We start from the raw sequence: 27,523 nt of genomic DNA on the forward strand, positions 1-27,523 counted from the left end.
AAACAAAATGGACAAATTTAATGCATATATAGGAATAGAGAAATTCATAAGAAAACTCTGCCTAAAAAAATATTTCATTAAGAATCCAATATCTAGAGCCAATCCCCAAACACCAACTTACAACCATACAGACCTCAAAATAAAATCTACAAAATACCCAAAACAAGAAATGGGGGATGATATCGCCACATTCCGGAAATGCATAGAGTCAGACATTAGAAAGATGAACCTAAACAAAACACAATTCAATATGACTAAGAGAGAGATGCATGCGATAAAACAACTACAATCTACCCAAAATCTCACTATACGACCAGCGGACAAAGGGGGGGCCATCGTTCAACTAAATACAGAAGACTATATTACCGAATGTAAGAGACAACTAACAGACCCTGAAACATATTCTACCCTTAGAAAAGATCCGACAGAAAAATTCTATAAGGAACTAGTAACTCTGACACAAGCAGGTAGAGAAAAGGGTATTCTTAATGAACAAGAATTTACATTCATAACCAATGCACAGAACAGAATCCCCATCCTCTATTGTCTACCAAAGATTCATAAAAATCCAACTCATCCACCTGGTAGACCAATAATCTCAGGAATTGGATCCCTCACCTCCAACCTCTCCCAGTACATAGACAGACTACTACAGCCCACAGTCAAAATAATCCCATCTTACATCAAGGACACAACAGACATAGTGAAAACACTGGAACAGGTTGAATATCAAAAACACTGGCTCCTGTGCACAATGGACGTAAATTCACTTTACACCATCATTGATCACAATCACGGTACCGCTGCCCTGAGAGAACAATTGAATCACTATCAAACTTTACACATAGATCAGATCAACTTCTTAATAGAGAGTGTACTTTTTATTCTCACTCATAACTATTTTATGTTCGACTCAGTGTTCTACTTACAACAACGCGGCACCGCCATGGGTACCAGGTTCGCCCCCAGCTATGCTAACATCTTCATGACCCAGTGGGAACACTATTTCATTACACCACTGCTGGGGACGAGCCTGGTACTATGGCGGAGATACATAGATGACATCATTTTCATCTGGAGCGACACTAGGGACAAACTAAATGAATTTTTGGAGGACATTAACATAAACGACAGGAATATAACACTTACCACGAACATAAGTGAGACACAAGTAGAATTCCTCGATCTATTGATCCAAACAACAGACAACAAACTACACTGTAGCACATATAAAAAGCCAGTGATGAAGAACAATTTTATACTACATTCAAGTTGTCACCTCCCTAGCTGGCTACTTAATATTCCGACAAGTCAATTTAGAAGACTAAAGAGGAACTGTACACTAGATAGCCAGTTCGAAATAGAAGCAGAAAGTTTGAAGACACAATTCCTAGTCAAAAATTATCCAAAAACAATAATAGATAGATCACTAGACAGAGTAAGGTCAATGGACAGAACAACATTCTTTGACCAAACCACAACAAACATGACCACAAAAGAAGAAACTCCGCGAATTATCTTACCATACAATGCCCACTACAAGAAACTAGAAACGAGCATCCAGAAACATTGGCACCATATCCTGAGAGACAAAGTCATCGGTCAACTACTACCAGACAAACCGCAGATCACATATACTAGAGCCCCAAATCTCGGTCTTAAAGTAGCACCTACAATAAAAAAGACTACAACTAAACCCAACCCAAGCTGGCTAACATTGCAAGGTTTCTTCAGATGCGGAAAATGTTACAGTTGTAAGATCACAAACTTTCCGAAAAAAACTACCACAGTAAAGGCAACCAATAGCACATATATACACCAGATTCGGGAACATCTCTCATGCCACTCCAGTAATGTGATCTATGTCCTGCAATGTCCCTGTTCCAAGCAATACATTGGACGCACAAAAAGACTTCTCAAAACAAGAATAGCAGAACACATATCGAATATTAAAAAAGGTTACGAGCTGCACTCTGTCTCTAGACATTACAAAGAAAAACATAATTGTGACCCATCATCACTCACTTATGCAGCTTTAATGAAAATTACACGCCAATGGAGAGGTGGTAACCACATAGCGGCAATGTCCAGATCAGAGTCTAGAAAAATATTCGAGTTCAACACAATGATTCCAAAAGGACTCAACGCGGAGATGGAAATATTTGGGTTTCTATGAATACCAACCTATACCACAGATAGAATATATGGGTGGGGTGCCCCCCCCTGGGATCAGGAGTCGTAGTCAGGCTGTCTACCAGCATTCCGACCCCTCCTCCCGGGTGGGCCCCTCCCCCCCATTCCACTCGCTACTTCCTCTATCAACACCCTCTCCTAATCTGAAGTGACAACTCAGATACACTTCTACACCACAAAATAGGCAGAAGTCTCCCCAATAAAAACAACAATTATCCAACCAAAGAACACCTGGATCCCCAATCCCCCTCTTCTATATATATTTATGAAACTAAGGAACTATAATACTCGGGAATCCATCCCCAGTATAATATATCCAACATTGTTGATAATATTCCCAACCTAGAGTTTTTATATTTATATCCATTTTTACTCTCCTAATATAATGTATGGACTCCTCTATAAGCTGATGATATGTATATATGTATATCCACATGTATATGAGAGTATATTGATACACACAGAGTTTTATTGATTTTATGAATTTTATTCTGTTTTTTCAAATTTTATTCTGTTTTTTCTTATTCTTAAACTACAAACATCATGAATGTCATATTGAGACACAATATGGCTATATCCTGTCCGTCTCTTCATATGCATAACATTGTTCTATCTGAACCTCATCCATTCTACTTGCAAGTCCAGGACAAGTGTTACTAAACACTGATAATCAAGGTCCATAACCACGCCCCCAGAACCTTAATTGGATCCAATCAGGACCATATATATAGGACAAAGAAAATAGGCTACCCATTCCCACTGATGAAGGAGCAGTAAGCTCCGAAACGCGTATGGGGTAATTTGAGGTAGCCATACTCATACCAAGCTAGCTAAAATAAAAGGATCCTAATCTTCAACAGCTCCGGAGCATCCTTAACTTTTGAAAAAACCCGCAGCCTCTTATTCCCGCCATCGGACACCACGTGTAAATGCCGATGAGAATTGAGCGGGAGAGTCAGCGAGCACGAGTGACGTCACCGGAAGTGACGTACAGCCACAGCAGCAGACAGGCTGAGCATACAGCTCCGTAAGCAGGAACAAAGATCTTGAACGGGAAGGACACACGTGGACGCCACCTGCCCGCCAGGAGCCGCTCACCAATCTACCTCTGATCTACAGGAGGGTAACGTACCTGTTTAAACAGCAGTACTTTATTATAACATTACTGCTGGATAACTGTGGAAACAAATAACTACCAACCGGAGGGCAAATTCTGATTGAATACTATTTCCCTCAAAAGGGGTGTCCCCACTTCTCACCTATATTTGCTCCTTTTATGACATCATTGGACTTGATACCTACACCTACCTCCAATAGGTTTACTCCATTTTTATACTATCATCTGACTTTTTATATCACCATCACCTTATTTATTGTATGCATTGTTATTCTTTACATTGATATTTTATTGTCTAAATTTTATACTTCCAAGGAGAACGTCATTATGTGCCTAGGATTTGTCACTATCTACACACCTATTAGCTGACAAAGACTAGCCACATATTGGTCTATGCCAGCAATCTACTTTTTACTTTTTATGCATTGTTGTTATATTGTCCACAATTTGTGCATTGATATATACTGTCTACATATTACTTCCAGGAGAACGCTATTCTGTATCAAGGTTCAACATTATTTATTCAGACTACTTTTATATTTATATCCATTGCCAACAGCTGGCATAACCCAGCCAGGTATTACTAATAAAGTACTCTTTTCCATGCAATACCTATGACTAGAGTGCCATCCCTATACTTTTCCTACAAATAAAAACATGATGGGAAATTTACTGGGTCAAATTTCTGTGGGATAGAGGTGGTGAGGCCAAATAAAATGATTTTTAACATGAATACATTGGCACCTGGAGGTTTAAATTCTGAAATAGAACTATTTGCGTTCGAATAGTGCAGTATAGGTATATATAGAGAGAGAATATCATAAAAACTAGAAGGAAAGACATGTGGCACTCACCAACTCTTCTATGCAGTTTTATTCAGTAATAAAAACCAGCGGTATGCAGGCACAAATAATTTGGGCCTAATTGCCGTTCAGCGGTGCAGTAAGATATTTTACAGCCCAGTTTGCCGTGTATTACTGTCAAAATACAAATATATTCACCTTTTTATTGTTGCACTTATGTGTTTAAAAAGCCTTTCGTGTAGAAATAGAAAAAAAATTGGGCCTAATTGCCGTTAAGCAATGCAGTGAGATATTTTACAACTTAGTTTGCCATGTATTACTGGTGAAATACAAATATATTTTCCGTTCATGGTTGTACTTATCTGTTGAAAAGCCTTTTGTGTAAAAATATAAAAAATAAATTTTGGGCCTAATTGCCATTCAGCGGTGCAGTGAGATATTTTACAGCCCAGTTTGCCGTGTATTACTGCCTAAATACAAATATATACGCCTTTCATTGTTGCACTTATTTGTTGAAAAGACTTTGTGTAAAAATAGAAAAAACTTGGGCCTAATTGCCATTCAGCGGTGCAGTGAGATATTTTACAGCCCAGTTTGCCGTGTATTACTGCCTAAATACAAATATATACGCCTTTCATTGTTGCACTTATCTGTAGAAAAGCCTTTTGTGTAAAAATAGAAAAAAAATTGGGCCTAATTGCCATTCAGTGGTGCAGTGAGATATTTTACAGCTCAGTTTTCTGTGTATTGCTGGCAAAATACAAATATATACGCCTTTCATTGTTGCACTTATTTGTTGAAAAATCTTTTGTATAAAAAATATTAAAAAAATTGGGCCTAATTGCTGTTCAGCAGTGCAGTTATATGTGGTGGAGCACTTTTCGCAGGATGGACCGAATTACATAGTGGTGAAATTTTTAATTTCAATCATGTTTTCTTCAGGAAAATTGATGGGTGATTGTACAACTCATTTTGCGGTATGGACTGAATTACGTAGTGGTGAAATTTTTTATGGGAAACAGGCTTTTTGGGGGAAAATTCCTGGGTGACAGTAGACGTACTTCTATATGAACTGAATTCCATTATCCTTTCTTTGGTGAAAATTTTTATTTTAACCAATTTTTCTTCGTGAAAATGGATGGGTGATTGTACACCTCCTTTTGCGGTATGGCCCGAATTATGTCATCGTGGGTCCTGCAGTAAACATAATGAAAACGTTGATGACAACACACCACCATACTTTCCCTTTACCATCTATTCACAATTAAATAAAGAAGCTTCACTAAGTTGAAAACATTCATGTGTTTTTATCTGCTCCGTCTGCATTTGAACTCCACAGCACACAAGACATGACAGGAGAGCTTCTTCTTTGGAGTCCAAGTCCAGTTTCTTAAGATCAGGAGTTCCATTAGAATTGTGCGTAACAATCGTGCTCCTGTGCAAAGCCATGACAAAAGGACTCCGTAGGCATACACATCAGAGGATGCTGAGGCTGGTTGCCCCAATTTTAACTACAAGAAAATTACACTAGCACATTCATATTCATAGTCACAGGTGCATAGCCATCAAGCAAACATGGTTGATAAAAAAAATGGCTGCACAACATTTACATACAAACAATAGAACTGAGAAATGGGGATCATTCTAAATTAAAGTGGTATTATACCTACTATAAATGGAAAAATAGAAGCTCTTTGAGCACATTTTTGATCAAACGTGTGTCGGGGCCATCTATCAGGCGTCAAGGTGGCTTCTGCAGATGGGTACATAATACTAATATACTGCCTCTCTTGGACTTTCCTAAGCCTACAATTTTCAGGGTAGTGTAGGAACTAGCTACATTTTTACTCTGCTCAAAAGCCCCAGGCAGATGGGCGTTGCTCAGTCTAAAAGAGAAGCTATCCTCCATTTATACTACAAGAAAATTTAGACTAGCACATTCATAGTCACAGGTGCATATCCATCAAGCAAACATGGTTGATAAAAAAAATGGCTGCACAACATTTCACATACAAACAATAGAGCTGAGAAATGGGGATCATTCCATAGGTATTATACCACTTATACCACTTTAATTTAGAATGATCCCCTTTATGTGACACTGGCTTTTTTTCGGAAAATGTATGGGTGAATGTAGACCTCCTTTTGCGGTATGGAACAACTTACTTAGTTGTGAAATTCTTTATGTGACACTGGTTCTTTTTCGGAAAATGTATGGGTGATTGTACACCTCTTTTTGTGGTATAGAACGACTTACTTAGTGATGAAATATTTTATGTGACACTGGCTTTTTTTCGGAAAATGTATGGGCGAATGCACACCTCCTTTTGTGGTATGGGCCGAATTACGTAGTGGTGAAATGTGTTATGTGAAATGGGATTTTTGGGGGAAAATTGATGGGTGACTGTACACCTCCATTTGCTGTACGGGCTGAATTACACAGTGTTGAAATTTTAAATTTCAAAGTAAACTCCGCTGCTCTGTATCTCTTGTGAAGTCAATGTCTCCAGCAATGCCCCTCTCACGATTTACACCAAATACATTATTTTCATGTGGAGATCCAAGAATTATGTTGGAGGCATGAAGTGTATGCAAGCCATGTGCGACCCCTCTCATCACACTCACGCTGTTCTGCACCTGGTTTGCCAGGGTAAACGGAGTCACACAGGTGAAGAACTGCTCCGTGTCCTTCAGCAAGAAATCGAATCCTGGCTTTCTCCACAACAACTCAAAATCGGAACCATGGTGACCGACAACTGGAAGAACATGGTGTCGGCGCTGCGTCAAGGAAGGCTGATCCATGCACCCTGCATGGCACAAGTGTTCAATCTGGTTGTCAAGCAGTTCCTGAAGTCTTCCACTCATCTGCAATACATCCTTAAAATAGCCAGGAAACTTTGCATGCACTTCAGCCACTCTTACACCACAAACGCCCTCCTTGAGCTGCAGCGGCAGAATGGCATCCCCCAACATCGGCTAATATGTGACTTTTCCAACCATTGGAATTCCACCCACCATATGTTGGACCAACTGTACGAACAGAGAAAGGCCATAAACGCTTTCCTCATGATCCAAATGGACAGGAGTAGTACCCTGTGTAAATTCTATGTCAGCCAGTGGCAGCTCATGCGTGACATCTGCCATTTGCTCATGTCCTTTGAGGAGGTCACTGTATTTGTCAGTTGCCCGAAATACGGGATGAACAATGTCATTCCACTGCTTCATGTCCTGGAACAGATGCTGGTAAATCTGGCTGGTCAGGGGACTGGAGACGTGGCACCTAGAAATATGGTAGCAGAGTTTTATACTTGTGTCTGTCAATATCTCTGTTTACAGTCAGTGAACTGGAAAATCATTTATCGCTGGGATATGCAAACACCAACCGATAGGGTGTTAACTGGCAGAAGTAGGTCATCGGCACAAAGGAGCAGTCATTTTTACAGCTCGAGGTATCCTCTCAGAAGCTTGACCTCTATACAGTACGTCGACGGTCTGCATTGTGAAGCTTGTCTAAAAGAAAAATCCTGCAGTGGAAACTTTTGATTTGGCACAGGCTGCTTTGCTCCTTCAAAAACAATGGACTCTACAGCATGACACCGATGTATAATTTCTCATACACCAGACTGAAAGAGTATTCCAAGCACCTCTCTTCCCACATAGCTGCCAAGAAGCAGAAGGGTCTTGCCATTGAAGTGGGCTCAGAGCTGAACCTAAAAGCCAAATTTTCCTGTTTACCCGAACTCAAAGGAAAGGTCAGAGACTGGCTGTGCTCATACAGATTTCATTCAAGACTCCACTCACCAAGGCAAGCACAGAGGACTGGATTGTGTGGACAGGTTGGTTCTGCAGGACATACAAAGAGGACGATCTATTGTTGGTGTTACCTAAGATATTTACTTGCCTCCCTCTCTTGCTCTATAACGGCTCCGAGGCACTCACAAATATCGTAGGGACTTAGTTCCAAAGAAACTTTGACTGTTTCGGTAATCTGGTGATCAGCTCTCAGGACTTTATGTGGCTAGCAGCGATGTGGACCCGGTATGACGTGTCTGGATCAATCGGCCACAGAGCTTGTTTTCTCTGTGCCCATCGAACCTCGTATGGACATTTCTTATGCCATTCACGCAGAGGACTTCAAGACTTTATGGAATAATATTCATAAATCAAAGGACGAGATCACGTTGGAGGAAGTGGACAATTTATTCCAATGTCTTTACTTGCATTTCTTCAGACACTTTAAAATCCACTTATCAGCAACCCAGCTCGTAATGGAATGAGCTGGAGTCGGCTTGTTTGCTGGACTGTCCTCCAGTTATCAGCCATAATAACCCAATACATTTCATGATCAATATGCATTACCCTTGTGGTCACCCTGACACTGGTTATCAATCCATTCTTGTTGACGAAGCACTTTGTTTTTCCAGTTTGTCTTTTAAATCTTGTGGTGTTGCCCCTTCTGTGTTGTATTTTATGTGTGTTAATATCCAGTTTGTTAAATAAACGTTGTTTTTTCTCCCCGTTCAAAAAAAATTATGTTTGTGATTTGGTATTCAAAAGCAGGAGTGGGTACAAAACACAGAAGAAATGCAACTATTCCATTCACATGTCATTTCTGTTTTGGATCCACTCCTGATTTTTTGGGCATTAGCAATACTGGATGGATTACTGACCAAATGCTGACCATGTGAAGGCGGATGTTTAAAAGACAGGGCAAAATAAACAGTGATATTAATACAAACTTACTCCTTACACCCTCTCCACTCTGTCATGGGGGCACTACTTGTATCAGCTTGTAAAAGAACAAGTTCTGTAGAGAGAGTGGCGTACACACAATCCATGGGGCCCCGGTGCGAAACTGATCCATGGGCCCCCCCCCCGGTCTCGGGAGGAGCGTTTCCCCAGGCAATAGGAGATTATGGGGCCCCTGTGTCCCCACCTGCCCTCAAACCACACCCACACACAGCCCCACCCATAAATCGCGCCCGTACCTCTTACATCCAGTGACGTCCCCTTCGATATACAGTCGTGGCCAAAAGTTTTGAGAATTACATAAATATTGGAAATTGGAAAAGTTGCTGCTTAAGTTTTTATAATAGCAATTTGCATATACTCCAGAATTTTATGAAGAGTGATCAGATGAATTGCATAGTCCTTCTTTGCCAGGAAAATTAACTTAATCCCAAAAAAACCTTTCCACTGCATTTCATTGCTGTCATTAAAGGACCTGCTGAGATCATTTCAGTAATCGTCTTGTTAACTCAGGTGAGAATGTTGACGAGCACAAGGCTGGAGATCATTATGTCAGGCTGATTGGGTTAAAAGGGCAGACTTGACATGTTAAAAAGTGGGTGATGCTTGAAATCAATGTTCTTCCATTGTTAACCATGGTGACCTGCAAAGAACTGCGTGCAGCCATCATTGTGTTGCATAAAAATGGCTTCACAGGCAAGGATATTGTGGTTACTAAGATTGCACCTCAATCAACAATTTGTAGGATCATCAAGAACTTCAAGGAAAGAGGTTCAATTCTTGTTAAGAAGGCTTCAGGGCGTCCAAGAAAGTCCAGCAAGCGCCAGGATTGTCTCCTAAAGAGGATTCAGCTGCGGGATCGGAGTGCCACCAGTGCAGAGCTTGCTCAGGAATGGCAGCAGGCAGGTTTGAGCGCATCTGCACGCACAGTGAGGCGAAGACTTTTGGAAGATGACCTGGTGTCAAGAAGGGCAGCAAAGAAGCCACTTCTCTCAAAAAAAAACATCAGGGACAGATTGATCTTCTGCAGAGAGTATGGTGAATGGACTGCTGAGGACTGGGGCAAAGTCATATTCTCCGATGAAGCCTCTTTCTGATTGTTTGGGGCATCTGGAAAAAGGCTTGTCCGGAGAAGAAAAGGTGAGCGCTACCATCAGTCCTGTGTCATGCCAACAGTAAAGCATCCTGAGACCATTCATGTGTGGGGTTGCTTCTCATCCAAGGGAGTGGGCTCACTCTCAATTTTGCCCAAAAACACAGCCATGAATAAAGAATGGTACCAAAACACCCTCCAACAGCAACTTCTTCCAACAATCCAACAACATTTTGGTGAAGAACAATGCATTTTCCAGCACGATGGAGCACCGTGCCATAAGGCAAAAGTGATAACTAAGTGGCTCGGGGACCAAAACGTTGACATTTTGGGGCCATGGCCTGGAAACTCCCCAGATCTTAATCCCATTGAGAACTTGTGGTCAATCCTCAAGAGGCCAAGAAACCCACTAATTCTGACAAACTCCAAGAAGTGATTATGAAAGAATGGGTAGCTATCAGTCAGGAATTGGCCCAGAAGTTGATTGAGAGCATGCCCAGTCGAATTGCAGAGGTCCTGAAAAAGAAGGGCCAACACTGCAAATACTGACTCTTTGCATAAATGTCATGTAATTGTCAATAAAAGCCTTTGAAACGTATGAAGTGCATGTAATTATATTTCACTACATCACAGAAACAACTGAAACAAAGATCTAAAAGCAGTTTAGCAGCAAATTTTGTGAAAACTAATATTTGTGTCATTCTTAAAACTTTTGGCCACGACTGTAGATGTTCTCTGTCCTCGTCTTCTCCTTTCAGACCAGACCACCATTTTTATACCGTTTTTAATCTCTGCAGTTTGACAAAAAAGAATCTTAGTTTACTACTTTTCCATCATCCCACCATCTTCTGGATAAAACATCCTACTACCCCAATACTGTGCCCTGTGGTCCCCAATAGTGCCCCCAATTATGTGCCAGTAACAAGTGCCTCTCTCCCACCCATGTGCCAGTATCAAGTGCCAACCCTCCATGTGCCAGTATCAAGTGCCAACCGCCCCATGTGCCAGTATCAAGTGCCAAAACCCCCGTGTGCCAGTATCAAGTGCCAACCCCCCGTGTGCCAGGATCAAATGCCAAACCCCCCGTGTGCCAGTATCAAGTGCCAACTCCCCCTTCATTTGCCAGTATCAAGTGCCAACCCCCCTTCATTTGCCAGTAAGAAGTGCCAACCCCCCTCATTTGCCAGTAAGAAGTGCCAACCCCCCTCATTTGCCAGTAAGAAGTGCCAACCCCCCTCATTTGCCAGTAAGCGCCAACCCCCCTCATCTGCCAGTATGAAGTGCCAACCCCCCTCTATTTGCCAGTAAGAAGTGCCAACCCCCCATTTACCAGTAAGTGCCAAGTTGCCAACCCCCCCTATTTGCCAGTAAGAAGTGCCAACCCCCTCCCCCTCATTTGCCAGTATGAAGTGCCTCCTCATGTCCCAGTAAAGTCCGGTATAAAAAATAAAAAATAAACCCTTATACTTACCTCCTCAGCAGCGATGCGATGCAGGCCTCTTCTGGCCTGTGTCCCGCGCTGTACGGCTCAGGCGGCGTGATGACATCATTGCGCTGCCTGCACCACTCTAATAGGCTGCCAGCACAAGGCCCGCAGCCTATCAGAGGAACAGGGAAGGGAGACACCTCCCTCCCCTGCCTGGCCGCAGCACAGCTATCTGTATCGCTGTCGTGAGGACGGCGATACAGATCACTATGGAGATGAGCGCTTCCACAATGGAAGCGTTCATCTCCCTGTCACCTGCCGCCACCGCTGCCACGGGCCCACACCTAAGTTTGAGTGGAACTACTGCAGGGGCCAGGGGTCCACAGGCGGCCGGGCCCCCTGGAGTGCCGGGCCCGGTCGCAACTGCGACCCCTGTATGTACGCCACTGTGTAGACATCTATGTGGAATCAGCTGATGACTGTGTAAAAGGAGTGTGCTTCTTCTTGGCGCTAACATTGACCTGTAAGGCTGAGTTCATTACTTTTAGTGTAATTCGACACAAATTTATTCGTATCGAACCAAATTTTTCCCAAAAAATTTGGCGAAACGGCGAATCTAATTTTTGAAAAATGCGCTAATCTCTAGTGACAATGCACAGTGACGTCAGAACTTGCCTTTCGAGGTCCAGAGTGACAGATCATCACTGAAGAGAACAACGCTTGAGACGTAAGTATCACTTTTTTATTTTTATTTTTTAAAGCTACTCTAGGGGTTGTCCAAGATTTTTTATATTCTTGGACAACCCAAAAAGGAACACACCGGTCAACACTGTGTTATGCCTAGTGCAAAGCCTTAGGGTCAGGGCATGACACAGGCATTCAAAGAAAATCAAAGGGAAAACCCCTAGGTCATACTTCACCCTGCAGGTCATGTGCTAGGCTCACCAGAGTTGGTGGAAATATACCATGAGTTTTGCAGGATTCTGCATTGCTATAATTCCCTCCAAATATATCAAATGTTGCACAATGTTTAATCAATTTAGGGCATTTTTAAGTCTAACATTTCTGTATTTAGATGATGCTCCACTTTCTACTCCACTGTAGTAAGATTGTGAACATTTTTTACAACATTTTTTATCTGGCTTAGATCAGGACAGAATGATGTCACCACTTCCCAGCCACTTTCCAAAATTGTACTAAGGGTGGGTTCACACTAGCGTTAGGGATTCCGTTATGGCTTTCTGTTATAACATGGTTATAATGGAAAATAACGGAATGCCCAGAGAGAATGCAAAACGGAAGCCTTTAAAAGGCATTCTGTTTGATTTCCGTCCTAATAAAAGTCTATGAGAAAGCATAACGGATCCGTCTGTCTGGGTCCCATTATGCAAGACTTGCATAACGGGACCCAGACGGATCCGTTTTGCTTCCCATAGACTTCTATTAGGATGGAAAGTAAATGGAATGCCTTTTTAAAGGCTTCCATTTTGCATTCCGTCATAATACAAGTCTATGGGCAGAAGAAGGGATCTGTCCTTCCGTCTTATGGATTCCGTTATAACCATGTTATAATGGAAAGCCATAACGGAATCCCTAACGCTAGTGTGAACCCACCCTAAGTGGTGTAAAAATGCAAAGTGTTCCAAAATTTTTGCTCTCGTAAAACCAAAAGTCGCAAAAGGTCTATTTTGTGACTTTTTGAAGGCAGAATTCTGGATCGCAGGAATTGATAATTTTCCTCAGTGTATCAGTTTTTCCCAGAGTTTGGATCTATGTATGTGATACATGCTCAAAGCAGTCCATGTAGGAGAGCAGGCAAACTTTCAACCATCACAAAATATTTCATGCATTCATATTCTCCTAGCTTAATACTACTAGGAATAGTATGTAGTATGTACTTGCAGTTTTGAGGTCAAGAACAAGTTCATCAGGATAACTACTGTAGCAGATGGTAATATAAAGAGACGTACAAAATAAACATGTCAGGTGCTTATGTAAAAGATCTGTTAACAGGCAGCCAGACATGAGGAAGCCTGGAGGCTGCTTTCAGGAATGAATTGGCTGATTGGTGATTGTTAAAAATACAATAAAGATAATTGTGGCAATTTCTACTGGGTTTTAGTGAGTCATTTGTTGGTAGTGCGCACGCATTGCCAATGTGATAAAATGAGGTTGCACAGGCTTAGATGTTTTATTTTGCATTCAACTTTGTGACAACTCTGCACACGTTCTTGTCAAACAGTAATTTTGGCATACTACACCCATGTTTAACATGAAATCAATAAATCATTTTAGCATGTCTCCCATCTGCTTGACACAAAGAACAGATCAAAATGTGCTAAAAAGGGGCGTCAGAAGAGATGTCAGTCCTATATCCATGACTATAGTGAACAAAACTGGTCACAGAGTGACAGCTGATGGCTGGGGAAGAATAAGCCTGGCACATTGGAAAGTGTTGGGGAAATATCCCTTCACTTATAATTGTTGGAATCCAAATTAAAAGGGATACGAGCGCTCGGGGAAACTGACACATACATTGGATGTAGTTGTATCAGATATTTTTTTAATTCAAAGACACGCTCACGATATATATGCTTCAAACCATCACATGACAAACATGACATTTGCGGTTATAAGATATAGATCATAAGAACATACAAGACCATATAAGACCATACGTATGTTTCCATTCCTCCCCCCCCCCCTCCCGCACTTCCTGAGGCTAAGACTATACCTCTGCTAGAGAGGAAACTGTGGGGAGGGGGGAAGGGTGTGTGGGTGCAATCAACAATTTTTTAATGTCATTCAGTTCCTTCAACCTTTATAGTGGTGTGGGTGGTCAACAGTACTTGAAAGGGACCATCGAATCTTGGATCTAGTCCTTTTCTCACATGCCTCTTTATCACCACCCAGTCTCCGGGCTGCAAGCTGTGAGTTCCTTCTACTGAGTCAGGATGGAAGTGAAGCAAACACCTGTTTATGAGTATGTTCAAGCTGTTTTGTGAGGGCCTGGACAGACCCTGCAAAATTGTCATTGTTCATCTGTAACTGCTGGGGGAAGTATAACCCAAGCCTGGGAGCGCACCCAAATAAAAGGAGACAGTCCTGTTTTTCGGTTGGGAGTGGTCCTAACAAAATATAGGGCCAGGGGCAGGCATTCTGGCAAAAGTCTTTGGGTTTCCTGCATGGCTTTCTGGATCTTTAACTTCAATGTGCCTTTGAAGCGTTCAACTCGGCCGCTGCTTTGGGGATGGTAGGCCGTGTGAAACGCTTGAGTGACCCCTAGCGTCTGCATGACCTCCCTCATTACTTCTCCTGTGAAATGTAACCCCTATCTGACTCAATGACTTCAGAAACGCCGTACCTGCATATCAGTTTGCTGACCAATTCCTTGGCGGTATTCTTTGCATTTGCCTTTGCAAAGGGTAGAGTCCTACAGGTCTGTGGGTTCGGGGGGCACCACAGGCTCAGCACGCATTGGCCCAGTCTGGATTCTGATTGCCACAGACATCAAGTCCAACCCTCCGGTCCATTCCCTCTTGGTGGTCTAGGGGCAGTTGGATATGGGCGAGATCGCTCGTCAGCATCTTTTGATTTTTGAGTATACAACAGTCTACCTCTGACTACTTCTCCTCGCCACCCCTCAGTTTCAACTTCCGCTGCCACTTTAACCCAGGCATTAACTACTTCTTCACATCCATGATCCTTTATCCAACCACAATGTGTCCTTCTGAATCTTTCCCAAGCATCCACATTCAAATTTCCATCCTTCATTCCTACCTTCTTCAACACCCTGTCAATATTTTTCAAACCTTATTTTCCTTCCCTCTCTTTGACTAAAGTATTAGCTGTTTTGTAACCTTCTGGTATACTGAAATTGTTACCCATTTTGTATGTCAATCTTTTTCCACAGAAAGTTAAACAATTATTCAGACGTCTATTTTACCTCAGTTTCCTCAGAATTTCCCCACTATATTTACCTAGTGTATTCTGTTACTGAGTTTCTTATCCAATCAAAACCTCATAAACCGGACATTGGAGTTCAAGGACTTTAATTACCCTTCCTGTAATACTCCAAGATTTTCCACATACAATAAAGAACAAATAAGTAGTGATGAGCAGCAGGAGCAATATTCAAATTTGCAATATTTTGTGAATATTTGGTAGAATATTTGTCATATATTCGCAAATTCGAGAGTATTTTCTTGATCGCGAAAAATCGGCAATGTAATATTCGCGTAATATGCATGCAATACAGGCGTGGGTCACTATAGCTACATTTTTCAAGCTGCTAGAAGTTTCCTGAGACTGGAGAAAATGGTTGGCACGGTAGAACATTACAATAGCTTTATATGCATATAGAGTTCTCCAATATATTCACGATTGCGAAATCGGCACTTATGATGCAAATATTTTGGCGCAATATGTGCAACTTCACATTTTAACAGGTCTGACTACTATTACTAGTGATTGGTGCACTAAGTATTGTTGTGAACTTGTGACATCACAGCACTATGTATGTATGTACAGTACAGACCAAAAGTTTGGACACACCTTCTCATTCAAAGAGTTTTCTTTATTTTCATGACTATGAAGGCATCAACACTATGAATTAACACATGTGGAATTATATACATAACAAACAAGTGGGTAAACAACTGAAAATACAGTCTTGTGAAAAAATTAGGACACCCTTTGAAAGCATGTGGTTTTTTGTAACATTTTTAATAAATGGTTATTTCATCTCCGTTTCAACAATACAGAGAGATTAAAGTAATCCGACTAAACAAAGAAAACTGAAGAAAAGTCTTTTCAAGATCTTCTGTAAATGTCATTCTACAAAAATGCCTATTCTAACTGAGGAAAAAGATAGGACACCCTTGCCCCTAATAGCGAGTGTTACCTCCTTTGGCTGAAATAACTGCAGTGAGACGGTTCTTGTAGCCATCTACCAGTCTTCGACATCGGTCTGAGGAAATTTTACCCCACTCCTCAATGCAGAACTTTTTCAGCTGTGAGATGTTTGAGGGGTTTCTTGCACGTACAGCCCTTTTCAAGTCACCCCACAGCATCTCAATGGGATTCAAATCTGGACTTTGACTTGGCCATTCCAGGACTCTCCATTTCTTCTTTTTCAGCCAATCTTTGGTTGATTTACTAGTATGTTTTGGGTCATTGTCATGTTGCATGGTCCAGTTCCGCTTCAGCTTTAATTTTCTAACTGATGGTCTCACATGTTCTTCAAGCACCTTCTGATACACAGTAGAATTCATCGTGGATTCTATGATGGTGAGCTGACCAGGTCCTGCTGCAGCAAAGCAGCCCCAAACCATGACACTTCCACCTCCATGCTTCACAGTTGGTATGAGGTTCTTTTCTTGGAATGCTGTGTTTGGTTTACGCCAAACATGTCCTCTGCTGTTGTGTCCAAATAATTCAATTTTGGACTCATCTGTCCAAAGAACATTATTCCAGAAGTCCTGGTCTTTGTCAACTTTATCGCTGGCAAATGTCAGTCTGGCCTCGATGTTTCTCTTGGAAAGCAAAGGTTTCCTCCTTGCACACCTCCCATGCAAGTTAAACTTGTACAGTCTCTTTCTGATTGTAGAGGCATGTACTTCTACATCAACAGTAGCCAGAGCCTGCTGTAGTTCTCGAGATGACACTTTAGGGTTTTTGGATACCTCTTTTAGCATCTTGCGGTCTGCTCTTGGGGTGAACTTGCTGGGGCGACCAGTCCTGGGCATGTTGGCAGTTGTTTTGAAAGCCCTCCACTTGTAGACTATCTTCCGGACAGTGGAATGGCTGATTTCAAAATCTTTTGAGATCTTTTTAAATCCCTTCCCAGACTCATAGGCTGCTACAATCTTTTTTCTGAAGTCCTCTGACAGCTCTTTTGCTCTCACCATGGTGCTCACTCTCACTTCAACAGTCAGGAGCACACCAAACTAAATGTCTGAGGTTTAAATAGGGCAAGCCTCATTCAACATGCAGAGTAACGATCTACTAATTATGTGCACCTGGTGTGATATACCTGTGTGAGATCTGAGCCAATTTAAGAGGGAATACATGTGAGGGTGTCCTATCTTTTTCCTCAGTTAGAATAGGCATTTTTGTAGAATGACATTTACAGAAGATCTTGAAAAGACTTTTCTTCAGTTTTCTTTGTTTAGTTGGATTACTTTAATCTCTCTGTATTGTTGAAACGGAGATGAAATAACCATTTATTAAAAATGTTACAAAAAACCACATGCTTTCAAAGGGTGTCCTAATTTTTTCACATGACTGTATGTCATATTCTAGGTTCTTCAAAGTAGCCACCTTTTGCTTTGATTACTGCTTTGCACACTCTTGGCATTCTCTTGATGAGCTTCAAGAGGTAGTCCCCTGAAATGGTCTTCCAACAGTCTTGAAGGAGTTCCCAGAGATGCTTAGCACTTGTTGGCCCTTTTGCCTTCACTCTGCGGTCCAGCTCACCCCAAACCATCTCGATTGGGTTCAGGTCCGGTGACTGTGGAGGCCAGGTAATCTGGCGCAGCACCCCATCACTCTCCTTCATGGTCAAATACCCCTTACTTTCAAAGTTTTCCCAATTTTTCGGCTGACTTACTGACCTTCATTTCTTAAAGTAATGATGGCCACTCGTTTTTCTTTACTTAGCTGCTTTTTTCTTGCCATAATACAAATTCTAACAGTCTATTCAGTAGGACTATCAGCTGTGTATCCACCTGACTTCTACTCAATGCAACTGATGGTCCCAACCCCATTTATAAGGCAAGAAATCCCACTTATTAAACCTGGCAGGGCACACCTGTGAAGTGAAAACCATTTCAGGGGACTAACTCTTGAAGCTCATCAAGAGAATGCCAAGAGTGTGCAAAGCAGTAATCAAAGCAAAAGGTGGCTACTTTGAAGAACCTAGAATATGACATATTCTCAGTTGTTTCACACTTGTTTGTTATGTATATAATTCCACTTGTGTGGATGCCATAGTTTTTTGATGCCTTCAGTGTGAATCTACAATTTTCATAGTCATGAAAATAAAGAAAACTCTTTGAATGAGAAGGTGTCATTCAAAGAGTCTGTACTGTATGTATGTATGTATCATGTATGTATGGACAGCAGAACCTATCAGCTACACTATATCAGCTACACTATATCACTATCTAACTTACACTGACTATCTCCCACTAACTATCTGTATTATATATATAAGCTAACTAACTATCTAATATAAAGACACAGGAAAGCACAGAGCACAGCAATAACACTGCTGTCTCTCTCAGATCTGCAAAATACTGCATACAAGGGCTGCTGGGGAGGTTCTTATATAGTAAGGGGTAGGCAACTTTCCTATAGGTTGCTAGGGATGTTGCTAAGCTCAGACAAAGACATTGCAGCCTTCTTAGTGGCCCACAAGCAAGAAGATGAAAAAAAAAGTTGAATATTTGAAATTACGAATATATATCACTATATTCTAAATATTAGCGAATTCTCAAAGAGCCAATATTCACGATTAATATTCGCTATTCGAATATTCACGCCCAACACTACAAATAAGGCACATACCAAAACTCCCAATACTAAACCAAAGACTTTCCAATTGAAACTGCCTATCTCTTAGGTCTCAAAATCCAACAATCATAGTCATTTTCAGGTTCTTACAAAAATAGGCTCAACTATTAAAGGACTTATACGTACATTCAATCACCAGATCCTCGAACCGGACAAACCACTCAGGGAGACACAGATATAGTGTAAGATAAAGTCTCTCACCTTTTAGAGATATTTTTTATATCTGCAAATCTCAGACCGGATTGTCTAATTTGTCGGAGATAAGATGAAGTGTCCTTTAGTTAAGCCCCACATTGGGCGCCAAGATTTTGTTAGGGAAATATCCCTTCACCTACAATTGTTGGAATCCAAATTTGAAGGGATACGAGTGCTCGGGGAAACTGACACATACATTGGATGTAGTTGCATCAGATTTCTCTTTAATTCAAATACAAGCTCACAATATATATGCTTCAAACAGAATAGAAACCATCACATGACAAACATGACATTTCCGGTTATAAGATATAGATCATAAGAACATACAAGACCATATAAGACCATACGTATGTTTCCATTCCTCTCTCCTCTTCCATCTCACCCCCCCCCCCGCACTTCCTGAGGCTCAGACTATACCTCTGCTAGAGAGGAAACTGTGCGGAGAGGGGAGGGGTGTGTGGGTGCAATCAACACACAGTTTTTACCTTGTTTTTAGCTTTATTATTATTATCTGTCTATTTAACCCTGTAAGCTCCATTTACGACCTGACCTAAATCTCCCATATACACAATATGGAGGATATGTTTATTCAAAATGGATTCTCATCCCTCACAAAATCTATGGAAGGAATAGTATACTGCCAATTATGTGTGAGACAAAAAATTAGAAATGTAGTAAATCTTGAAGAAAAATATGGACATACACAGAAAACTCAGAATCGGTTTCCCACAGGATACATCATAAATGCTTGATAGGTGCCAGACCCTCACTTATCTGAGACCCTATGAAAAGAGCTCAAGACCCAAGCACTGCTTGCTTGAGTCTTTCCGTAAGTCTGTATTCTGTGGTTAAGCCATTAATGTCTAAGATGAGAATGCCCTTTTAAACAGCATCTGTCAGCAAGATCACTTCTATTAAATCAGGCATACAGCCAGGTAGAGTTGATCCTGCTGATTAAAATGATACATGTCTTGTGGAAATCAGTTACATTGTTCCTGAGAAAGAAGACTTTTGGTACAACTTTTGGTATTTATGCATGTAAGGGCTTCAGTGCACCAAGAGGCGGGGCTTAGATCCTTTGTGTACCTCAGTTCCTCCACTTTCCAGTGCTGGCCCCACCCCTTAGTGCACTGGAGCCCTCACTTGCATAAATAATAAAAGCATTTTGAACACCACAACCCTTTTAGACAGGTATCATTTTAATCGGCAGAACCAACTATACCAGGCAGTATGCCTAGTTGATTTTGCTGACAAATGCTCTTTAGGCTCTAGGTATATTTAAAGAGATAGTCTATGGTTAGAATGAAGAATCTGTTCTTTTTCCAGAAACAGCACCACTCTTGCCCATGGGCTGTATCGGACTTATTTACTTGAATGGGGATGACCTGACTAAGCCATTCATTTTTAAGATGGGAGTGCTCCTTCAAGGGGCATCTGTCAGAGGAATCAACCCTATTAAATTAGACATACTGCCTGTTAGAGTTGATCCTGATGATTAAAGTGATACCTGTCTTGTGATAATCAGTTGCAGTGTTCCTGAGAAGAAATACATTGACTCTTTATGCTAGTGAGGGTTTTCAGGATACCAAGAGGCGGGGCCTAGCCCCTCTGTGCACCTCAGCTTTCCTGTGTTGGCCACACCCCTCAGTGCACTGAAGCTCACACTTGCATAAGGAATAAAAAATGTTTTTTTCCAAGAACGCCACAACCAATCTTTAAAAGATAGGTGTCATTTTAATCAGCAGAATCAACCCAACTATTTGATAGGGTTCATCTTGCTGACTAATGCTTTTGAAGTTCCAGGTATATTTAAAAGGGTTCTCTAATGTTAGAATGGTTTGCTCTTTTTCAGAAACAGCACCACCCTTATCCACTGGGTGTATCTCATATTGCTGAAGTACTAGACACAACTCATGAGACAAAAGCAGATTAATTCTTCTAATCTTGTATATCCCCTCAATGGCAGATTACAATAGGGGCTTTTGGGTTGGCAGCCCCATTTCAGTAGGGCCAATCACAGCTCAAAACATCTTTTACAAGGAAATAAAGCTGTGATTCTCTTAGGTGAAAGGACCTTTGATGACATCATCACCATAGGACCAGTAGCATATCGGATGTTACTGGTCACATGGCGATGACATCATCAAATGACCTTTTTTTGTGAAGATGTAATCAGGAAAAGGTGACAGAGGCTGTTATGCTATTATGCTGCATACTGCGGGCTACTGCATAGTGTGGGGTGCTGTATACTGTGGGGTGCTATACTTCATACTGTGGACTACTGCATAGTGTGGGGTGCTGTATACTGTGGGGTGCTATACTGCATACTGTGGGCTACTGCATACTGTGTGGTGCTGTATACTGTGGGGTGCTATACTGCATACTGTGGACTACTGCATACTGTGGGGTGCTGTATACTGTAGGGTGCTATACTGCATACTGCGGGCTACTGCATAGTGTGGGGTGCTATATACTGTGGGGTGCTATACTGCATACTGTAGGCTACTGCATACTGTGGGGTGCTGTACTGTATACTGTGGGGAGCTATACTGCATACTGTGGGCTACTGCATACTGTGGGCTACGGCATACTGTGGGGTGCTATACTGTATACTGTGGGCTACTGAATACTGTGGGGTGTTGTATACTCTGGGCTACTGCATACTGAGGGGGGCTGTATACTGTGGGGTGATGTATACTGTGGGGTGCTGTATACTGTGGGGTGCTATACTGGCTATACTGCATACTGTGGGCTGCTGCATACTGTGGGGTGCTGTATACTGTGGGCTACTGCATATTGTGGGGTGCTGTATACTGTGGGGTGCTATACTGTATACTGTGGGCTATTGCATACTGTAGAGTTCTGTATGCTGTGGGGTGCTGTATGCTAGGCCCTTTTCCATTGCTTCTTTTTCTTTGATAAAGTCACATTGATTGTACAGTTTAGCGCCACCACTGACGATAGCCATCTTCTAAAATTGCTTCATACATTGCCCCCAAAATGTTTTGCCAGCTCCTTGGCGTCCTCAGGGTTGTATGGGCAATGACACTATATATGTGGTACTTTTTTTTTATATGTACCATAAAAAAAAAAATATGGGGCACAACGCGAAAGGGGGGACGATCAGGGCAAATGGAGGGAGGGGGCCCAAGATGGGTCTATGATACACTTAATCTGCCCCTGCATCCCCTTTATGCTACAGAAGCAAATGATCATTTTCTTGTATTCCTGATGGAGTAAAAAGATACTTTCCGGAAAGAGGAGCAATAAGGATTTACTATATCTCCACTAGTGCTCATTTTATTTATCTGTCCTTTTACAATGCACAGCGCAGGGAATATTTCAGAGGGAACGAGTGTTTATTTGAAGAATCATTTGCATTGTAGTGATGCACAGCAAACTATAACTGTTAACTATGCTAATAGATGTCTCGCCGCTTGCAATAAACAGGATACTAATAACACAGTTACAATTCATATTTCATCCGGTTAAAATGTAAACTGTTTGCAGATGATTGTAACGGTCTAATGAGCTATTGTAAGCTAATTACACAAGGGTTTCCGTTTTTTTACAGCTTTTTAACAACCCTAAGAGCCAAATCCTCTCCGGTCTAATACAAAGCGTCACTGAATTCCCTCTTAAATATTATGAGATCTCGCTGTGATTTTATTAACAAGCAAATGCAAAGGGCTGAGAACCAAGAATAAATGGGCCTTTATTAACTTCATGGTTGTTTTACCCAGGAAAGGCGCCCTTAAAAAAGATTTTTTATATTTTGAATAACAGCTTACGACTGAAATCTGTCTTGTTAAACTGGAGGGAATGCTGAGCAATCTGGATATAAATGATGTACCCGAATAGATGGGGGGGGGGGGGGGGGGGATCCGCTCATAAAACTGAGCAAATGACATAATGAAAAGATATATGATTGAGTCAAGATTTTACGAATAAACTGCACAGTGCATGTATTTTAGTTACCTACGGAGTCTATATATTTTATTTGGAAGTAAGTGGGAGCTTATCACTTTTCTTCATCTCGTCCTTGTGCTTGCTGTTCCGATATGGAACGTATCACTCACTGTCAGAACATATACAGTGTAGGGTTTTTCTTCATAATTAATAAGACATCATACAGATGGAGTTAGTTTAGTTCCAGTGAATAGTTACGGCATCACAGGCAAAGGGTTGTTCCCAGTTCTCTGTCCGCTCGGGCGTACGTTTGAGAGGGGGATGCCAACGCGGCTTGATACAGCATGTTTTCTCCAAACCTTCATAAGCCATGACTCTGTTCAATTCAGTTACTAACATTTATATCTCAGTTATTTTTCCTAATATCTAGTCAAATTTTCAGGATTAGTAAAAGTGACCTATTAAGGTCCTGTAACGTATGAGGGCAATTAATAATTTCATTCTGGTATGTTAAAAACATTTTACCAGGGTTAATTTTACACTATAGGTCCTGAATACCACAGGAAAGGACACAATCAGGGGCGTAGCTATAGGGGGCGCAGTGGTGGAAGTCGCTACTGGGCCCAGGAACCTGAAGGGGCCCAAAGACACTTGTGCCGCATAAAAAGACACCAGTATTATAGAAAGTGAATGCTGGTCAAGTTACACCTCTGGCTGGAGGGAAGGGGTTCGGTCAAGAATTTGGCATGCAGGGGGTGCCGTTTTAATTTTTGCGTCAGACACAGTTGCACCTAGTCTTTGTGCTGCCTGACGCAAAAATTAAAACACCAAGGGAAGGGGGGCCCAAGCTGAACTCTTGAATCAGGGCCCATGAGCCTTTAGCTACACCCCTGAACACGATGGCTGCATGTCACTGGCTTGTATGGGAGGAGTTGTCTTCCCTGACATCACTTCCTGCACTGTAGCTATTGGCTGAAGCTGAACCTCATAGACTTCAGCTGGGGCCTTTTAAAATGTTGAAATGTCCTGTTATTTTTGAGGAATTGTTCACATATGACTTAGTAGTACAGTGTAAGTGTATGGAACCACCTCACCCGTTGATCCTACTCTATACATGGTGAGTGTCCGCATTGACCAGGGAAAGAGATAACACTCGTCTCGGTACTTTAACCCCTCAGATGAATTGGTCAAAAGCATCTGAAGGGTTAGACAGATGGAGGGGCTTCATCTGTCCTCCAATTGGAGCTCCTGCAGTCAAATCGAGAGACTCAGATTGGTTACCTTTCTTTAAAAAAAAAAAATAATAATAATGAAACATAATAGTAAAAGCTATATAAGGGTGGGTTCATATCTGCGTTCTGGATTCAGTTCTGGCTTTCCTTTATAACATGGTTATAACGGAAAATAACGGGAATCCATAAGACGGAAGTCAAAACGGAAGCCTTTAAGAGGCATTCCATTTTAATCCGTCTTAATAGAAGTCTTTTTGCAATCATAACGGATCCGTCTGGGTCCCGTTATGCAAGACAGAAAACAAAGTCCTGTCAACAGGACTTTTTTCTCCGTTCTGCATAACGGAAACGGGACGGATCCATTATGATTCCCATAGACTTCTATTAAGACGAAATGCCTTTTAAAGGCTTCCGTTTTGCATTCGGTCATAATACAAGTCAGTGGGCAGCAGAACGGATCTGTCCTTCCATCTTATGGATTTATAACCATGTTATAAAGGAAAGTCATAACGGAATCCAGAACACAGATGTGAACCCACCCTAAATTTGGTATTGCTGTAATCTCACTGACTTGCAGAATAAGGCCTCATGCACACGACCGTTGTTGTGTTCCGTGGCCGTTGTTCCGTTTTCCGTGATTTTCTGCTGACCTATTGACTTTCAATGGGTCCGTTGAAAACTCGGCTAATGCACCGTTTGTCAACCGCGTCCGTGATCCGTGTTTCCAGTCCGTCAAAAAAATATAACCTGTCCTATTTTTTCACGGAAAACGGTTCGCGGACCCATTCAAGTCAATGGGACCGTGAAAAAACGCGGAGGCACACCCGATTGACATCCGCGTCCGTTTTATTTCTATCTTTTGCCATGGCCAAACTGTCTGCCAAAACTTGTGCCAATAAAATGAAAAAATATATATATATACAGGAAGTTTAAGGTCACAGGTTATGCTAATTGCTAGCCACCTGTGCCGAAAAGCTGTAGTGTGGTGAGGCAGCCATTGCAGATTTATTTTCTTCAAACATGCCACGCTGGAATGTCGAAAAGCTTATTAATTTGGTACAGGAGAGGCCCGAGCTCTGGGACACCAGATGCAATTCCTATCTGGACCGAGTGAGAAAGGATGCTGCGTGGGAACAAGTGACCCGTAGTATGAGACGGACAGAATGGGCCAAAGCAGATAGCCGAGGCCGGGCAGATTTAGGTAAGTGCTTGCAATGTAGTTGTGCTGTCCTTGCCCTCTGTGTGCCAAAATGATGTAGCTATAAATTCCCTGAGATCACAATAGTGTTTATTTTGTGGTCCAGCTTCATTTTGCATAAAGGCCTGTACATGGTTTTTTAATGAGTCGTGCACTAAATACCATACCCCACCATTTCTAACTTTAAATGGCTGTCCCTCCCTTTGCTACAGCATACAGTACTCATGTATAATCACATGTATGGGCACTTTTTATTTGGTGACGTGTCCTTGTTGTAATTGAGCATCTTATAGTTGTCACCCTCACATATTCTAAAGTATTTTAGTCCAAATGGCTTGCACGACTAGTCTCCTCCTTCCTGAACTTGTACATTAGTATCCACACACCTGCAGTACTGTACTATGTGCTGTATAATCTGGCCAATTCAGATATTTTGGTGATTTGTCTCCTTGAACTAGGATAACATTTCCACTTTTTTTTTTTTCATAACTATTTGTATGTATTTTTTGATTCAATTTAATTATTAGTAATTTGTATATTATGTAATTTCTTTACAGTCAAACAGACTAAAACCTTCTGGGAAAGTTGCCGTGACCAATTTAGAAGGGAGGAAACAAGCAAAGGCCGCAGCGGTGAGGGAACCTCCAAAAAAAGGCCATATCTTTACAATGCGCAGTTGCAGTTTTTGAGGCCAGTTATGGATTTGATGTTTTTTTGTCATTTAAAATGTTGCTTAAACTTAGGTTATAATCTTGGTGAGCAATAATGGAAAAGAAAGTAATGGGTTGTGTTGCGTTGTACTACTGATGACCTATCCTTTGAGTAGGTCAGGCATGTCAAAACTGAGGCCATCCAGCTGTTTCAAAACTGCAACTCCCAGCATGCCATAATAGCTGTAAGCTATCCAGTCCTGCTGGGAGTTGTAGTTGTGCAACAGCTGGCGGGCAACAGTTTGGACATGCCTGGTGTAGGTGGTCTCCATCATTTTTGTGGTGGAGTCACACCAGGCACCACCGCTGATGAGCTGTATGATGAGACGACACGTGCAGTGCGCAGATGGCGCCTCCCCTCTCTCTTTTGTTCCTGTGAAGCAATATTTTCACGGTCAAGGAACATAGATGTTTGCAATCTGATCAAGAATAGAGAAGGGAGATGGCACGTGAGCACTGCACGCATTATCTCCTCATACAGTTGATCATCTTGTTTGACGGCTGTTGGTCACACACCAATATATTCTTGTGTACCTATCCTATGGATAGGTCTCAAATCTCAAAAAGTAGGATAAACTCTCCTTTTTTTTTTTGGGCCCTGAATAGTGTAGTCATTTGTGTTTGTTTGGGTTGGTTATATCTTTTCCATACATACCTGTTATCTTACTGTTGGATGTTTTAGAATTTGATACCCATTAGGTATTGTCATTGTAATTTATATAGGTTAAATGGTATACTACAAACCACAACATGGATTCCTAAAAGTTCTCATATAAAATGCCAATAACATAATCCTATGATAATGGAGTATAATGATGTTCCAACTATGTTTGACCAGCAGAATTTAAACTACTACTCCCACCATGGTCAAGTGTTGCCTGGTACTTGTTGTTTCTCAGGAAATGATGTTCTATTAGGTTTACATTACATCAAGGATGTTTGGATGGTGGAAGCAGGCCACATACAGACGAGATGGACTGAATATCAGCACTGGTTTTGGTACTTGAATGAGTAATCCTCTTTTGAGGCTGGACAGCTCCAAACGCCAAACAATGTGTTCCAAATAGTGTCACATTAGGCCTTTACATGACATTTCCCATTGTTTATTAAATTTTTTTTGAAAATTGTTATTGGAAACATTTACATTGAAGGTGTTATTCATTGTGTAAAAACAAATATCTGATGTATGCTGCCACACCGTATATATATTGTACACACACGGCTGTTTTCACTTATTAAAAATGATGTACTTTTGCAATGAGGAAATCAAATGATATAATATATTTTTTTGTGTTTCTTTCAAATACAGTACTGTGGACA

The sequence above is a fragment of the Bufo bufo genome, chromosome 8 (genome assembly GCF_905171765.1).
Source record: "Bufo bufo chromosome 8, aBufBuf1.1, whole genome shotgun sequence".
In the NCBI taxonomy this organism is placed as follows: domain Eukaryota; kingdom Metazoa; phylum Chordata; class Amphibia; order Anura; family Bufonidae; genus Bufo; species Bufo bufo.